Source organism: Manis pentadactyla, chromosome 9, assembly GCF_030020395.1.
Source record: "Manis pentadactyla isolate mManPen7 chromosome 9, mManPen7.hap1, whole genome shotgun sequence".
Taxonomy (NCBI): domain Eukaryota; kingdom Metazoa; phylum Chordata; class Mammalia; order Pholidota; family Manidae; genus Manis; species Manis pentadactyla.
Window position 1 is genome coordinate 40,884,635 of NC_080027.1, and position 13,417 is coordinate 40,898,051.

The following is a 13,417-nucleotide window of genomic DNA, read 5'->3' on the forward strand; positions in this document are numbered from 1 at the left end:
GCAGGGGGCTTTCCACAGGTCTCTACTATTGCCTGCATTTTACAGGTGAGGAAACAAAGATCAGAGTATCTAAGTAGCTTGCCCAAGGACGCCAAATAATTTTTGATGATCTCTTCTGGATAATGAGAAATTTAGCAGGCTTTGGTCTGTCATGGCCACCCCTGGAGCTGGAGCAGAGGAAATCTCAGTTAAACAACGTTGCTGAAAATGTTTCTTCAGCAACATTCTTCAAAGTAAAATCCCACAGTGAATTCTTCAAAGTAAAATACCGCAGTGGATCTCACAAGGGCCTCACAACCCTATGATACCAAACTCTTGGATTTCTACCAGTATTATAGTTGAAAAATCATATTTCACTGTACTTTTGCTTTGCATTTCTCTTACCAGTAAGACAAGCATCTTTTCTTATGTTTGGCATTCATTTCCATTTCCATTTCAATGAACTGCCTATTCATATCCTTTGCCCACTTGGGAGGCACCCAGCAAATAGCTACCTATCAGAGCTTCCTGTGGTGTGCGTTTGTTTTGAGAATACCAAACAAATGACTTTAGAGTTTTATTCTGCCTACTATAGAAAATCATTTCAGAGATAATAAGCTCTTCATCTGAATCTTCAGAGCAATTCTCTTCCTCCCTGTGTATAGGATCTTTTCAATATGTCCCCTGTTAATTGTTTCGTTCACTCTCTTTTGACCATGTAGAAATAAAGGGTATTGACTCAACTTTATGCTGCATCACAAATAATGGTAGAATTCCACCGTTTTACACAAACGGTGTAGACCCAGGCACAGAAAAAAAGAGGCTGATGATGTATAGCAGGGAATTGTCATGACCATCATCATCAATTATAGCTGGCATTTAAATAGCATTATATATAGTATTATATATTTATGTACATTTATTTATATATATGTATGTGGGTGCAGTTAGCCTTCAAACAACACAGATTTGAACTGAGTGGGTCCACTTACATGCAGATTTTTCTCAATAAGTATAGGAAAAATTTTTGGAGATTTGTGACAATTTGAAAAAAGTTGCAGAAGAACCATGTAGCCTAGAAATATCAAAAAAGTTAAGAAAAGGTTAGGCGTGTCATGGATGTGTTAAAACATGAAAAGACTGGTCTATTTTATCATTTGGTACCATAAAATGAATAGCAAGCTATTAGAAACTTTTAGGGAGTCAAAAATTATATGCAGACTTTTGACTGCACAGGGTGGGGGCTCAGTGTCCCTATCCCTGCATTTTCAAGGGCCAACTGTACATATATACTGAATTTACACACAAACATAAATTTAGTTCTTAACAACCTGTTATGACTGATACTCTTACTATCGCCATTTTAAAGATGACAAAGGTAAAGCACAGAGATGTTAGATTACTTGCCTGAGCTCACACAGCTAATAACTGGTGGAGCCAGGACTCTACCCATGCTTTCTAGCCCTAGAATCTGTGCCCTGGACCACTGGGGCTTGGAAAATAATCCTGTGTTGTTGGTGTTCAGTCAGGGGTCCATCTAGTGAGTGCTGCTCCTGAGTCCCTGAGGGACTCCCGTGAGTGGGATTAGTTTGTTTTATCTACTTTGGAACTATTGGTTCATTAGTTAATTCATTGAGTCCTCCAATTCTTCATTCAACAAATATTTATTGAGTGCCTACTATGTGCCAGCTCTGTGCTAGGGGCCAGAGACACCAAGATAAATTAGACATGGTCCTCTGAATGTAAGTCATAAAACCATAAAACTCTTAGAAGAAAACATAAGCAAAAATCTCTCGAATGAGCAACTTTTTCCTGAACACATCTCCTCGGGCAAGGGAAACAAAAGCAAAAATGAACAGATGGGACTACATCAAACTAAAAAGCTTCTGTTCAGCAAAGGACACCTTCAGTAAAACAAAAGGCATCATATAGTATGGGAGAATATATTTGTAAATGACATATCCAACAAGGGGTTAATATCCAAAATATATAAAGAACTCACACATCTAAACACCCAAAAAGCAAATAACCCTATGGGTGGAGGGTATGAACAAACAATTCTCTAAAGAAGAAATTCAGATGGCCAATAGGCACATGAAAAGATGCTCCACATTGCTAATCATCAGGGAAATGCAAAAAAATCACAGTGAGGTACCACCTCACACCAGTTAGGATGGCCAACATCGAAAAGACTAGGAACAACAAATGCTATCAAGTATGTGGAGAAAGGGGAACCCTCTTACACTGCTGGTGGGAATGTAGATTAATTAGTTCAACCATTGTGGAAAGCAATATGGAAATTCCTCAAAAAACTAAAAATAGAAATACCATTTGACCCAGGAATTTCACTCCTAGGAATTTACCCAAAGAAAACAAGTTCTCAAATTCACAAAGACATATGCACCCCCATGTTTACTGCAGCACTATTTACAATTGCCAAGATATGGAAGCAACCTAAGTGTCCATCAGTAGATGAATGGGTAAAGAAGAGGTGGCACATATACACAATGGAATACTATTCAGCCATAAGAAGAAAACAAATCCTACCATTTGCAACAACATGGATGGAGCTAGGGGGTATTATGCTCAGTGAAATAAGCCAGGAGGAGAAAGACAAGTACCAGATGATTTCCCTCATTTGTGAAGTATAACGACGTAGCAAAACTGAAGGAACAAAACAGCAGCAGACTCACAGACTCCAAGAAGGGACTAGCGGTTACCAAAGGGAAAGGGTGGGGGAGGATGGGTGGGGGAGGATGGGTGGGGAGGGAGGGAGAAGGGAATTGTGGGATATCATGATTGGTGCACATGGTGTGGGGGGAGGTCACAAGGAACACAGTGTGGCACAGAGAAGACAAATAGGGACTCTGTGGCATCTTATTACACTGTTGGACAGGGACTGCAATGGGGTATGGGGGGGACTTGATAATATGGGTGAATGTAGCAACCACAGTATTTTTCATGTGAAACCTTCATAAGAGTGAATATCAATGATACCTTAGTAAAATAAATAAATAAATAAATAAAATTTAAAAATAAAAAAATTAGATATGGTCCTTGTCCTTAAGGAGTTTGCACTGAAAGTGGCTGGGGGAGCACATGGTCAGTTAATGAAAAAGTATGACACATGCTGTTTCAGTTTAGAAGGAAGAGCAAGTGGTGTGTTATCTAAGAATGTGTTTCTCAATCTGTTTCCATCAGCACCATCTAGTCAGTGCAATCTCTGCTTTGTACATTGCCTTGTGACCTTCTCTTACCTTTAGTTTATATAGTATCACTGCAGGTGTTTGTACTTTTGCATATCTTCCTCGTCATGCTCACAGGGAGTAGAGAGTGGGCTGACCAGGCGTATCTGCTATAATTTTTTTTCACCCCAGAAATGTGGCTGGTTCTTATGAGTTATGGCAATCCAGGAAGGGTCCTGAGTAGAGCAGATGGGTGCTTCAGAATGAGCACCCATCTGTGTAGTGTGGAAAGTAAACTGAATGGGGGAGATGAGGCAAGCAGTGTGGTTAGGAGGCTGCTCAATAGTTCCAGTAGAGGATGAGATCTGAGTAGACGCTGTTTTCAATGGGTGAGGGAGGAAGGTCCAAGGAATGGATCCAAGAGACATTAAGGAAATAGAATTAAAGGGACTTACTAATTCATTCAACAATGTTTAGTGAGCATCTACTAAGTGCCAGGCACTGTCCCAGGTGCCAGGAATGCAGCAGGAAACAAGATAGACACAGTCCATACCTTCATTGAGTCTAGAAGGGGAAGATGGACAATTGGAACTTTCTCGATAAAAGATGATAAATTATATAACAGGGGAAGTACAGGGCATTATAGGAAAACAGAATTGGGGACAGGCGGCAGGGTGAGGGAGGCATCAAGTCTCCTGCCTTGGCTGCAGGCGAAGATGATTATGCCATTATCTGAGCCAGAGAACTCAGGAAGGCAGAACCACACAGATGTCTCTCTGAGTCCCCCAAGCCCAGGAGCAGGGGTGGTGGTGAGCAAGTGACTGCTGAATGAATAAATAAATGAATATGGACATGTAGGTACACCCCAGCCCCAAGCCTGACCCAGAAAGAGGAAGATGGGGAGTGGTCCAGAAAAAAACTCAAAGTTTGAGGAAGCCCAGCAGTTACTCAATGCCCACAAACTGCCAGTCTCTTCTCAGTTACCCAATGGGCCATACGAAGCAGCCGTGACTCTCTCCTGATGTCCAGCAACCAGAGCCAGGCTGCCGTGACTCAGTATATTTGGGGTCTGGGCAGTGGGTAGACTCAGCAACCCCCTGTCTATTCTGCCAATGTGAGCCCCACAGGTTGTTGGAGGCCTTCCTGGAGCTGGAGGGAGGAAAGAGCCAGCCCTGCAAAGTACCCGGGTACATGTCCCCTGTGTTAGAGGCCCTTCCTCAGCTCTTGCATCGCTTAAGTGACCCTCTGCCTTAACATCAAGCTCTGGGTCTGTCTGCCTCCATTCAAGGGCAGGCTCTGGGTGATCACCCTCTGGGTCCCCAGTGCCCAGCTCAGACAACCTTTCTCCTCAGCACATGACAGAAAATGTTTCTTGAGTTAGTTCAGAGAGAGCTGTGCCTTGAACCCCAGGGGCTACTCTCTCACACCCTCAGGGGAAGGCCAACCAAAAGCCACAGGAACACCAGTCCCGTTCTTGGCGTGTGGCAAGAACACCCACGGTTACGGCCTTGAGCAGGTGGGCCAAGGCATCTGACCAAGTGGGAGAAGGCACCAACCCACTGGCCCGTCACTGCCCCATCCCCACCAATATCCAAGAGCCTCGTAAGTGTGGAATCTTAGAATCTGAAAGATAGAAAGACCCTCTGCAGTCGGGTCCTCCAACTGCACTTCTGAGGAGTCCCAGCTGTCCTGTCCAAGCCCCGATCACATGCCCTTAGCAACAGGAACTCACCCCCACCGGAACCTGAGACCTGCCCCATGTGATTTCCGTGAGGATCCCCTCTCTATCTTCAAGGCCACAGAGACCACACCTGTGCCCAGGACCCAGAACAGTCCACCAGAGCCAGGCCTGCCAGGGTGGAAGGGGAGTCTCTGCAACTGTCACCTCCAGCACTCTGTCATCCCTGAGAGATGAGGAAGGGAGCAAGAGGTCCTTTCTTCAAGGCTATACTTAAAGTGCTATCAGATGCAATAATCAAACATCAGTGGGGTCACCTCAAGGCCAAAGACAAGAAACAGGCATTCACCAAGCAGAAAGCTGAAGTGTTGTAGGCTATTTTGAGGCAGTGGGCTGCAGTGGCTAAGAGCACCTCTGCTGCCTACTAGCTTAATCTTTCTGAGCCTCAGTTTCCTTGTAGGTAAAGTAGGATAAAGACACTGACGTGGTGGGCTTTCTGTGAGGATTAAATGAATGTATGTGAAGGGTTAGCCCAGTGCAGCTGGGGAGGTGCTCAGTGAATCTGTGCTCTCACATAGCCATGTCTGGAGACCACGTGAGCCACACCCACCAGCCCTGGCTTCTCAGGACCCCAGCAGCCTGTGCCCCCTGCCTGTGTAGTGTCAGTCCAGGCTGATGGCTGACTGCAGCACCACTGGGAAAGGAACAACCTGTTCCACCCTGGCAATTGTTTCCCACTGTTGGCTGTGCCTGTTTTGTGGTCTCCCCACCCTTCGGGTTCTTTCTATTTGAGAATGAGCTAGGGCTCTCCTTCCTACTCTAGAGTCATTGTTTGTATGGCTCTTCAGGCAAAAGTCACGTGTTTACTAAAGTTTCCCAAGTGCCTGCTGGGAACAGGGCTCTGTATGGGGAGCTCTAAGAGACCAGAAGAACCACCTAAAGTGGGGACGAGAAGCTGGGGGTGCCACACAGCCAGCGCAGGGCAGGGCAGGAAGTGGTCAAGCCAAAACTGTTTCCATGGCACCCAACATCTATCCCAGCTAAATTTATTCTCAAGTATTAAGCAAAGTTTGTGGGGGTTTTTCTGACTATAGAAATATCTCTTCATTACTGAATGTTATGAAAACTGCAGGAAAACACAGAACACAAAATAAAAAATTCTGACCACCCTGATCCACACAGGTAATTGGTGTTAAGGTTTTGGTGTGTTTTATACTAGACTTGTCTATGCATTTTAACCTAGTAATAATGTATATATAGTTGTAAAACCTGCTCTCTTCATTCGCCATAATGACACAAGCATTGTCCTGGGTTTTTACAACCTAGCCAGTTAAATCCTACCCTGTTGATTTCAGCTCATCTTTCCAACAAAAATCCTTACCTTGTGTTGGGATTTAGCTGCCTCTTCCCAGCACAGAATGGTGCTGTCTGCCAGCCTGGAGGAAAAGGGGAGGAAGGAGGAGGAAATGAAAAGGGGTGGAGGTGAAGGACAAAGGAAAAAAGGAAGAGCAAAACCAGCGCCTCAGAGGTTCGTTCTCTCTGCCCTGTCTCAGGCTAAGTCTGTTTCTCAGTATTGAAAAACCCCAGGGCAGTCACTTGACCCCTAGAATCACCTGGGCTCACCTAACGCCCTTTTGATCTTTCCCCTGCTCATTCCATACACCCAACCCTAAATGGAAGGGAGGTCACTACCTGGTAAGAAAAAGCCTTCTTCCCCAGGGGTCAGCCCTCCAAACCCTGGGCAACAAACGCCCTGCTTTAGTCACCCTGCCTACGCATGAGTCCTCTGTCTGCTTGTCACATGGCCTGGTTTCCAGGCCTCTGTAGTCTAGTCACCTTCTCTGGACCCAGAGCATACTCTGGCATGTCAGAGATGCCTCAGAACTCCAGGTGGGTCTGGCTTAGTGTGGAGCAGAGTAGGGCAATCACCTTCTCTGTTCTGGACACTATGCCTCTGTTAATGCAGCCTACATTTACATTTGATTATGTGGTAGCCAGTGCTTTGGCTCATGTAGAGCTTGTGGTCAGCTCAAACTCTGAGCTACTTTTTTCAATCAATGTGGGTAAACCAGTTCTCCCACATCCTGTACTTTGACAATCACTTGAAGAAACCTACTATAAGACTTGATACTTTTCCCTCTTTATATATTTGCATTGTGATTTTTAGTTCTCCCTTTTGGCTTTTTGGTGTGGGTGAATTTGATACATGTGTACCATGTCTGTATCTAACCTATTGATAGGAGAATAACCTGAACCGGGCCCAAGACAGAAATCCCTTCTCATAAGCCCTGGTCCGTAACTACAGCCACTGCATAAATGTGATCAGCTTCCTTAAATCTTGCAAAGAAATATTACCTTCTTTTAAAATCCAGTCATGCACAGGCATACACACAAAAGAATTGAAAACAGGTACTAAAACAAATACTTACATGTGAATGTTCATAACAGCACAATAGCCAAGAGGTGGAAACAACTCAAATGCCATCAATGGATAAATGGATAAATGAAATGTGGTATACATATATAATAGAATATTACTCAGCCATGAAAAGGAATGAGGTTCTGACACAGGCTACAATGTAGATGAACTTTAAAATTAAAATATTATTCTTTTTGAAAGAAGTCTGACACAAAAGGTCACATATTATATGATTCCATTTATATGAAATATTTGGAAGCAGGGGCTGAGGGGAAAGAGGAATAGGGATGTTTAATGGATATGAGGTTTTCTTTTGGGGTGATGAAAACATTTCAGAACTAGACAGAGGGGGTGGTTGCACAACACTGATTATAGAAATGTCACTGAATTGTGTACTTCAAATGGCTAATTTTATGTTAAGTGAATTTTACCTCAATTAAAAAAAAATGTATCTGCAAAAGAAAAAAAAACCCAGTGCATTCATCAGACAGCCTCAGGCTGGTTACTAGAGACACTGAGATGAATGAGACCAGCTACCTGCTAAAGCTGGGAGAGCCCAGAGATTTTGAAGCTGAGAGGGGGCTACCCTCAGGAGTTCACCTTCCACATTGTGGGTTTTCTCACTATTTACTATTGTCACTGAAGAGCTGCTGACCCTCCCATCTTAGTGATCTGGGTTGGTATGACAGAATGCATCCTCTCTGTAACTTGGCACTGGAGAAACCTGACAAACATTAACCTTAGCCATGTGATCAAAGTTACATCCACAGTGATAAGTCATGCTGATAGTATGTACCCTTGATCTGATGTGAGGAGAAAGGCACTTTACCTGTGTGGTCTTCCTCCCAAGAATTCATAACCCCAGTGTAACCATGAGTAAAACCTCAGAAAACCCCAAACTGCAAAACACCTGACCAATACTCCTCAAAACTACCAAGGTCATCAAACACAAGGAAGGTCAGAGCAACTGTCCAGACCAGAAAGAGGGTAGGGAGGCATAATGACTAAATGGGATGTGGCATCCCGGGACAGAAAAAGAACATTAGGTAAAAACTAAGAAAATTGAAATAAAGTGTGGACTTTAGTTAATAATAATATATCAATATTGGTTCATTAGTTGTGACAAATACAGATGGTCCCTGATTTACAATGGCTTGACTTACGATTTTTTGCCTTTACAATGGTGTGAGAGCAAAATGCATTCAGTAGAAACTATACTTGGAATTTTGAATTTTGATCTTTTCTTGGGCTAGAATATACAGTATGTGACTCTCTCAAGAGGCCGGGCAGTGGCAGCAAGCTGCAGCTCCCAGTCAGCCTCACAATCATGAGGGGACACCACACATGCACTTACAGCCATTCTGTCCCCTACAACCATGGTTTTTCACTTTCAGAGAAATTACATGAGATATTCAACACTTTAATATAAAATAGGCTCTGTATTAGATGATTTTGCCCAACTATAAGTTAATTAAGTGTTCAGAACACATTTAAGGTAGAGGAGGCTATGTTATCATGTTTGGTAGGGTAGCTGTAGGAAATGCATTTTCAATCTGGGAATTTTCAACTTAAAAGGGGTTTATCAGGAGGTAACCCCATCATTATAAGTTGAGGAAAATCTGTATAGGATGTTACAATAGAGGAAACTGGGTGAGGGTGTATAAGAATCCTTTGTACTATCTTTACAACTTTTCTGTAGATATTATAAAGCTATTTTTTAAAATTTTATATATTTTTAAAGTTTACCTTAAAATATTATCTAAAAATCATCCTTTAAAAATCCATACAAGTACATCAAACTAAAAATCTTCTGTACAGCAAAGGACACCATCAACAGAACAAAAAGGCATCTTACAGTATGGGAATTCTCCCATATTTGTAAATGACTCATCTGATAAGGGGTTAAAATAAAAAATATATTAAGAACACATATGCCTCAGCACCCAAAAAACAAATAACCTGATCAAAAAATGGGTGGAGGACATGAGCAAACACTTCTCCAAGGAAGAAATACAAATGACCAACAGGCACATAGAAAGGCGCTCCACATCACTGATTATCAGCGAAATGCAAATTTTTTTGAGCAATAAAGAGTGAATTTTATTATTATTTTTTTATTAAGGTATCATTGATATACACTCTTATGAAGGTTTCACATGAAAAATAACTGGTTACTACATTCACCCATATTATCAAGTCCCCCCCCATATCCCATTGCAGTCACTGTCCATCAGTGTAGTAAGATGCCACAGAGTCCCTATTTGTCTTTGTGCCACACTGTCTTCGCCATGAACCCCCACACCCACCATGTGTACTAATCATAATACCCTTCAATCCCCTTCTCCCTCCCTCCCCACCCACCCTTCCTCACCCCTCCCCTTTGGTAACTGCTAGTCCCTTCTTGGAGTCTGTGAGTCTGCTCCTGTTTTGTTCCTTCAGTTTTGCTTCGTCGTTATGAGGGAAATAATTTGGTACTTGTCTTTCTGCGCCTGGCTTATTCAACTAAATACAAGTTGAAACCACAATGAGATACCACCTCATTCCATTTAGAATGGCCACTATCCACACGTACGAAACAGCAAATGCTGGTGAGGAGAAATAGGAACCCTCCTGCATTATTGGTGGGACTGCAAATTGGTGCAGCCACTGTGGAAAGCAGTATGGAGGTTCCTCAGAAAAAAAAATAGAAATACCATTTGACCCAGTAATTCCACTCCTGGGAATTTACCCAAAGAAAACAAAATTCAAAAAGATGTGTGACCCCTATGTTTATTGCCGCACTGTTTGAAATAGCCAGAATATGGAAGCAACCTAAGTGTCCATCAGTAGATGAATGGATAAAGATACACAATGGAATATTATTTAGCCATAAAAAGAAAAGAAATCCTGCCATTTGCAACAACATGGATGGAGCTAGAGGGTATAATGCTTAGTGAAATAATCCCGGCAGAGAAAGACAAATACCATATGATTTCACTGATATGTGGAATATAAAAACAAAGCAAAACAGAAGGAACAAAACAGTATTAGACTCATAGACACTGAGAAGTGACTAGTAGTTGGTAAACAAGGGGGAGGGGAATAGATGAGGATGGGGAGAGGCAGAGGAGGATTGTTGAACCACTGTGATGTACATTTGATTTTTTTAAAAATCCATACAAGGGCTATAACAATGGGGTTCAGGCAGAGATGACAATGGGGAAATGAAGACAGTGAAGTATGACCTACTAAATGGCCTTATAAATAAGGTGGGTCTGGTTTAGTGCAGAGATATTAATTGGATGTTAATTCTCTGGATGTTAATTGACCAGGGGAGAAAAACTGACCCCAGGGAGAAAAATAAGGCCTTGTCTAATGAGACCCTGCCTTCCAAGTTCCTAACCTGCCTTTTCCTGACTTGGGAGCACCCTTGTAGACACCAATACCTTTAAAAATTCAGACTAAGAGAGTGATAAATAGACTAATAAAAGGATCTCCTTTCCATAGCCTGGGACCCCACAGCAGGTCTGCTTTCCAGGCCCTTTCCATCTTCCCCAGGGGACTTACACCAGGAAGAACTTTAGGTGAGACACCTCACTCCCTGCCCACAGGGTGTAGTCTTGAGACCTGATGGTTATGGTCTAAGTCAACAGTAGAATGATAACTTAGCACAGCTAATATTCACAGATGCTCCTGCCTACTATCCAGGTTTGCTTACTTCTCTACTGAGCAAACATTCCTCCATTTGGTGCATGAGGATATCATGGATGCTTTTGACCAAGGCCTTTCTCAAATACAAATGCAGGGCAGGGCAGTGTAGAGGATAAGAGAAATGGTTTGGAATAGACAACCCTAGATTCAAGTCCTGATTCTGTCATTTATTAACCTATTTAAACCCTATGACCCATGGTTTCTAGGACTATAAAATAGGGATGATAAAAATAATGCCTATTTTATAGGATTGTTGGAGGATGAGATGAGACCATGCATATAACGTGCTTAGCTCAATGCCTGGTATAAGGCCTCAGGTTCCTGTCAAGTTTCTTAGAGCTGATGAGAAGCCAACAGGCTCTAGGGAAGTGGCATTAGCCACTGAGCCCACAAGTCCATTAGTGATACAGAAGCCAGAATAGAGAGGACTGGCTGGATCCTGTAGCCAGTGGGAGAAAAGAAACAGGTATCAAAGGATTTATCCACAGCCAAACTTAACTCTGAGGGTTACCAGTAAGAAGACTGTTGCAGAGGCTCTCAAGGTCCTGTGCTTGTCTGTACCCAACAGGACAACTGATCTTGAACAATATGGGGGTTAAGGGTGCTGACCCCACGTGCAGTTAAAAATCACATAAAACTTTTGATTCCCCAAAACTTAACTAGTAATAGCCTACTGTTGACTGGAAGCCTTACCGATAACATAAACAGGCGATTAACACATATTTTGTATGTTATATGTATTATATACTGTGCCCTTACAATAAAGCAAGCTAGAGAAAAGTTTTTCAAATTGTTGCAAATCTCCAAAAAATGTTCCAAAATATTTCTTGAAAAAAATATGCCTGTAAGTGCATCTATGCAATTCAGACCTGTGTTGTTCATGAATTGACTGTACTTTATATTCTCCGGGGTCCTCATTAGATGAATCATCATTAAAACTGCCCCACATTCACCCCAGTGAGGACTTGCCCTGCACCAGACACACACCTGGAGAGTCCAGGGAAGTCTGGAAGATGCAAGATGTTCACCCATGTGGCCTGAGCTCCTGATGTGCCCCAGGTGTTGCAGGCATTAACCTTTTGGTTGAAGGACATTAGGAGGCCCAGGTGGTACACTCAGGGGCAACCAGGGTAACAGGTAGGTCAGCAGCCTCAAGGCATACCAGACCCAACTGTACCAGTGCCCAGCACTGTGCATGGACACAGTAGAGGCTTATTGAGGACAACAGGAGAGAATGAAAGGTCCTGGTCTTTAAGTCCCTCGTGGTCTAGCAGGGGAGACATGGTGCACAGCAAACCACGAAGAATCTTGCCCAGCACAGGCCTGGACTGTGGCTAGTGAGTACTTTCAGGGAGTGAAGCTCTTGCAGGGTGACTCACGAGAGGACAGTGGGAGCCCGGGCCCCAGAGGAGGAATGCTTCCTGTGTGCGTGCATAGGGCAGGGCAGGGCTGCAGGCTGGGGCCGGGCGGGACGCCCGGGGAGCGCGCCAGTGACCCCCAGAAGCAGCCAGCCTCGGCCCTGCCTTCCTGCTTCCTTCTCTCTTTCCACCATTTACTGCTACTTCTGGGCAAAGGCCACTGCAGAGTTCACACACTACCTACAGCTTTGGCGGACATAAGTAGCAAAGATCAAAATGGGATAAAGCTGGAGTGAGCTTCTGAGTGCCAAAAATAAGCAACAATTCAGAGATTACTTAAAAAATAAGGGCAGCCCAGTGGAATAGGAGCTTGAGCCTCAGCGTTGGACAAAGCTGAGTTAAAATCCCAGTTTAGCCTAAACTCCTAGCACATAAACCCCCTGAGCCTTAGTTTCTTCTTCTTGAATCTGGCTGCTGGGAGATGGTATCTGTAGGGGACCTGGCTCATTCAGCCAGGGCTTGGTGATGGGTAGGTAGACATCGCCTGTCCCACACCATGGCTGTGACAGGGCCCAGGCAAACACATGTGAAAAGCCACAGAGGCCTCCAGAAAGGCAGGAAGCCACTCAATCGCCTTTCCTAATATTGCTGAGTGACTGTGATCACATACTAAAATCACACCAGCAACATCCAATGCCTGCGGGGAGGGAATAGTGTGGTGTAACTGGTCCTTCCAGCCAGTCTCCACCGCATCCTTCCCTCAGCTCTCTATCAATCCATCTCCTGTGCTGGGTTCTCAGCCCAGCCCTTAGGGGCAGGAGAGAAGAGGAAGACTCAGCCCCTGCCCTCTGGAAATGTAGAATCTTGTAGGACTGGCCACTCCCTGAGAAACAGCATGCCATGATGCCAGCTTCCCCAGGCCACAGGTCCACAGCACCAGCCATTGCTGCTCCATGCAGGCTCTTTGCATGGTCACCCCTTAGTCTCTCTGAATTGATTCTCCTCCATGCCAGCCACACCCCTCTCTCCTTCACTGCACACACCAGGCCCTTGACTGTGCTCTTCCCTCTATCTGGAAGGCCCTTCTTCCAGCTCCAACGGAGAATGT